Below are 6,000 nucleotides of genomic sequence, written 5' to 3' on the forward strand. Positions count from 1 at the left end.
AATGAAACTTTGCGCAAAGATTAGTAAGGACTTGCGGCAGAGAAATAACAAATAAACCATTAAAAGAAACACGTTTTAATTTATATATGAGAGGGTGACACTTGTTGCTTCCGGACCATGTTTACGTTCCAGATTCCAAACGTTGCTCCACGGCAGCCTGGAACCGCGCTAGAGACTGCTCGGTAGCTACCCAAAACAGCGGCGGAGCACGGGATGTTCAGCTGTCGCGCGCGAAGATCCCACATCGCTTCCAGCATTCTCAGCCGTCGCAACGGAAACTTCTTCAACAACTTGGGGCGCAACTGGCAGTCGGCCGCTCCCAAGAGCAAATTCCCAAATCGCCAGTTAATTCTAACTTCCGAATGATGTTCGTCAACCCCTGTGCAGATAGTGGAGCTCCCAGAATTTCTTTAATGCGTCGATACGCAGCAGCACTATTGCTTTTGTTTTGATAAAATGGCTTTACGAGTAAAGCCGTGCTCACCTTCTCCTAGACCCATGTTGACCGTCTGCAGCTGTAGTGCTGACAGGGGCGCCTGACTGTAAGTCGTGACGCAACTGCCAACTGTGCCAACTGCCAACAACGCAAACCTTGCAGCGCACAGTCTCAACATCGTTCCTACAAAGTGCGATGCGCTACGGTTCAAATGGTTCAAATGGCTCTGAGCACTATGGGACTTAACATCTGAGGTCATCAGTCCCCTAGATCTTAGAACTACTTAAACCTAATTAACCAAAGGACATCACACATATCCATGCCCGAGGCAGGATTCGAACCTGCGACCGTAGCGGTAGCGCGGTTCCAGACAGAAGAGCCCAGAACCTCTCGGCTACACCGGACGGAATGCATACGGTAAACAGTTTTCTGGCTACACTGGCTCAAGTAGCGAATGTTATTTACAACCTCCGTGCAAGTAAGTTCTAGATTGCAGTAGAAGAACAAAATAAACTTATGGCAACACGATTCCGCCCGACTGTGCAAATCACAAAATCTTATTATACAATTCTGCTTGCCCTGACATGTTTCCGCACATCTCTGCTCTAACTATGGTCTTATTTTATTGAGGTCTAAGAACAAAGCATGTTCTGCGTAAAACACGTGAGCAAAAAATCAGACAGAAAACCTCTTGTATTCTATTTCTTGCTGGTTAGACAATGCAAGCCCTTCGTTAAATGGTCAGACTTCGTGTCATCTGCACACAACATGCAGGTCCGCATCTCGTGGTCGTGCGGTAGCGTTCTCGCTTCCCACGCCCGGGTTCCCGGGTTCGATTCCCGGCGGGGTCAGGGATTTTCTCTGCCTCGTGATGGCTGGGTGTTGTGTGCTGTCCTTAGGTTAGTTAGGTTTAAGTAGTTCTAAGTTCTAGGGGACTGATGACCATAGATGTTAAGTCCCATAGTGCTCAGAGCCATTTTAACCATTTTTGAACAACATGAGGCTGTTGTCAATGTGTTTCGAGAGGTGGCAAAATCACTTGTTCTTTTCACTACAATTTCGTTGCGTGATCATATTTTGTGAGTAGTTACAGTTCGTTTCGTTGTACTTGTCATTAAGAACATGTTCCTTCTTGTAAATGGAGGAACAGAAATACTGCCTATGTTATTTTTATCAACTGCTCTCACTGAGCTTCGAAACATGAAGTTTATAGCCGTGCTGTATGTGTGGCCCCATTCGATGTTTGACTGCTTTTTTCTTCTTCTTTGGTCTGAGGCGTCGTTTCAAATCCTTTCTTACTTCTTCTCTCTCTCCCTCTTTCTCTCTCTCTCTCGCTCCTTCGCTCTCTGAAAAACAAAAGAAAGGAAAAGTTCAAAAGAAGAGAGGCACCGAAGTAGAAAAAAGAAACAGTCGCACATCGACTGGGGCCATACATACACCACGAATATAAACTTTGCATTTCGATGCTCAGTGAGTGATATTAATAAATATAACATCGACAGTACTTCTGCTCATCCGTGGCCAAGAGAGCAAAATATACGTGAAAACAAGGACAATGAAGCAAACTGTTAATTACTCCCGAAATAGATGGCCCTTTTGTGAACTATCGGAATGACCCCACAAACCACGCCTCCTATGCTCAACCCATTGCTTCGCGGAAGAAATGAGCAATCCGGATGTGCAAATCTGTGCATCATGTTGTTAACTCATTCCGCTGCTAATAGACAGTTAAACATATTATATAAGGTGAAATGTTCTCTGATCGCTGTGTAAGACTAATTTAAAATGAATAGTGCTTTTAATTTCTTACGTAGTCCCAATCTTCTTGTCTTAAGATTTCTCAGTGAGTAGATTTCTTCGCCGAAAACCGATGCTCGAAAATACGCAGCAAAAGCTTCCATTAGCTCTCTGTCTCGGATCGTCTTCTACACACAAATTTCTCTATGTGAGCGAGTAGGCGGGATTAAAATTGTGACAAAGACCTTTGATGTCAGATATCTTATAATGAAGGAACATGTTTGTCTTTCTTTTCCTTCTCGTCTACTTTTATATTTCGTCTTTCCAGAGTGCATGTGTTTATGTTCTACGATAATTTTTCTCTCACCAATACCTTCTTGGTACTGAGCCTAGACACTAGAACAAAACTTTGAAATTGATAGCGCTGCTGATTTACGTAAACTGCTTCAAACTTCGTCCGTCTGGGACTCCATCACGCATAAACCACACGAGCATCGGTGTAGCACGCTGTCTCGTATACTTTGGTATATATGTGTTCGAGAATTAACAATGAATCGATGTACCACACAGCCATCTATTTACAGCCGCAATCTAGTATGTGGTTGTGGTGTGCGTATTGTAAGAGCTTCGGTACACACACCATCAGATTATTTGACTTGTCGCTGTAACGAAGTAGGCGAGTGTCAGCAATATGTCTCGTGGTCTTATCGTGGCGTGTTTATCTTCTACCGTTAGGTCAGACGATAGAAATGCCACTTGCACGCTTAGAGTAGCAGATTGACGGTGACAAACTTTAAACACAACTTGATTAATTTTCACACACATTTATTAAAATAATAAAAAACGTAGATATTACGTAACTTGATTCCGGATGCTGCTTACAATTGACAATCTGAAGTTCCTTTGGTCTTGGTATGTTAATCTTATTCTCACATATCTCTGATACTTGACAAAGTGTCTATACATTTCTCTTCATGGCTATGTACAGGAATATGATAATCTTATTAGGTGCAGACTGAAACTTGACTATAGACTAATGCAGACTAATGCAGACTAGTACAGACTAATGCAGACTGACTAATCGGAGTTTTTTTTCTTTTTATTGTGATTTTAATACCCGTATAATAACAGGTAGGCTGGCAGCAGCACAATACGCCGCTCTTCAGCCAAAGACTAATCGGAGGTCTGTACACTCGTTATACCTCGCGCATTCAGGTATCACTGCGCGAGTGTAATCCGCGAGGAGAAAAGGTTCTACGTTAGCAGCAATCTCATTGGCTGCGTTACATATTAATACGCGGATCGCCGGAAGCAGAATTTGGTCCGTCTCAGGTAGCGCCATCTCGTAGTTCGGAGACGGACGAGCTCTGCGCCTGCGCTGTTGTGCTTAGCGGGGCGCGCTCTACTGGGAAAATTGTGTACGCGCTGACTACGCGGAACTATGTACACAACAGTGGTACACGCAAAGTACTGGACGGGTGGTTCAGAGATGATACAGAAATTTGGATGCATGCTGCTGTGTCATCGGTCAGCATTGAAATTATGGAAAATATGGTAGAATTGCTGTGGTGCTTACAGCAGTACATTGTCCCATCTTTTCCGTCCCATCCGTCAAGTGGTACACTGTTGACTACCAAATAATGATTGACTGACACCACTTGTTTCAGATGGAGAGAGTCTTGGCGGGACCAGCAGCTACTGGGGATGGCCAGCACCGAAACAGTGATTGTGTACCTAGCTGCAATTAAGGAATCAGTACTGTTGGTCTCTTCAAAATGGAACACCTAGACATGTGCTACATCGTCACTGTGGAAGATGATTTTAAATGTAGAGGTTGTCAGCTTCGGGCTGCTGTTTGGAAACGCTCCACAATGTGGAGGGGTGGGGTGCGGGGTGGGGAGGGGCTGGGGCAGGGCCAAATAAATTTGATATCCCCGCCAATAAATTTGAATTTGCCACCATTGTTTCCGGGCTGCCATCTTCGATTACAGAGGGGGAGGGGAGAGAAGGGGGCTGTGTGCTCCCTGAGGTGAACCCACGTGCTGGCTGCGGAAAACTCATGAAATCATCAGGAATGGGGGCTGATTAGCTGATTGATTAATTAGTTTGCATAATTAATTTGTTCGTCCCACCATGAACCATGGACCTTGCCGTTTGTGGAGAGGCTTGCGTGGCTCAGCGATACAGATAGCCGTACCGCAGGCGCAACCACAACGGAGGAGTATATATTGCGAGGCCAGACAAACGTGTGATTCCTGAAGAGGGACAGCCGCCTTTTCAGTAGTTGCAGGGGCAACAGTCTGGATGATTGACTGATCTGACCTTGTAACATTAAACAGAACGGCCTTGCTCTGCTGATACTGCGAACGGCTGAAAGCAGAGGGAAACTACAGCCGTAATTTTTCCGGAGGGCATGCAGCTTTACTGTATGGTTAAATCATGATGGCATCCTCTTGGGTAAAATATTCCGGAGGTAATATAGTCCCCCTTTCGGATCTCCGGGCGGGGACTACTCAGGAGGACGTCGTTATCAGGAGAAAGAAAAGTGTCGTTCTAAGGATCGGAGTGTTGAGTGTCAGGTCCCTTAATCGGGCAGGTAGGTTAGAAAATTTAAAAAGGGAAATGGATAGGTTGAAGTTATAGCGGGAATTAGTGAAGTTCGGTGGCAGGAGGAACAAGACTTCTGGTCAGGTGATTACAGGGTTATAAATACAAAATCAAATAGGGGTAATGCAGGAATACACTACTGGCCATTAAAATTGCTACACCAAGTAGAAATGCAGATAATAAACGGGTATTCATTGCACAATTATATTATACTAGAAATGACATGTGATTACATTTTCACGCAATTTGGGTGCGTATATCCTGACAAATCAGTACCCAGAAGAACCACCTCCGGCCGTAATAACGGCCTTGATACGCCTGGGCATTGAGTCAAACAGAGCTTGGATGGCGTGTACAGGTACAGCTGCCCATGCAGCTTCAACACGATACCACAGTACATCAAGAGTAGTGACTGGCGTATTGTGACGAGCCAGTTGCTCGGCCACCATTGACCAGACGTTTTCGATTGGTGAGAGATCTGGAGAATGTGCTGGCCAGGGAAGCAGTCGAACATTTTCTGTATCCGGAAACGCCCGTACAGGACCTGCAACATGCGGTCGTGCATTATCCTGCTGAAATGTAGGGTTTCGCAAGGATCGAATGTAGAGCCACGGGTAGTAACACATCTGAAATGTAACGTCCACTGTTCAGAGTAACGTCAATTCGAACAAGAGGTGACCGAGACGTGTAACCAATGGCACCCCATACCATCACGCCGGGTAATACGCCAGTATGGCGATGACGAATACACGCTTCCAACGTGATTTCACCGCGATGTCGCCAAACACGGATGCGACCATCATGATGCTGTAAACAGAACCTGGATTCATCCGAAAACATGACGTTTTGCCATTCGTGCACCCAGGTTCGTCGTTGAGTACACCATCGCAGGCGCTGTTGTCTGTGATGCAGCGTCACGGGTAACCGCAGCCACGGTCTCCGAGGTGATAGTCCATGCTGCTGCAAACGTCGTCGAACTGTTCGTGCAGATGGTTCTTGTCTTGCAAACGTCCCCTTCTGTTGACTCAGGGATCGAGACGTGGCTGCACAATCCGTTACAGCCATGCGGATAAGATGCCTGTCATCTCGACTGCTAGTGATACGAGGCCGTTGAGATCCAGCACGGCGTTCCGTATTACCCTCCTGAACCCACCGATTCCATATTCTGCTAACAGCCTTGGATCTCGACCAACGCTAGCAGTAATATCGCGATACGATAA

The sequence above is a fragment of the Schistocerca nitens genome, chromosome 9 (assembly GCF_023898315.1).
Source record: "Schistocerca nitens isolate TAMUIC-IGC-003100 chromosome 9, iqSchNite1.1, whole genome shotgun sequence".
NCBI lineage: Eukaryota > Metazoa > Arthropoda > Insecta > Orthoptera > Acrididae > Schistocerca > Schistocerca nitens.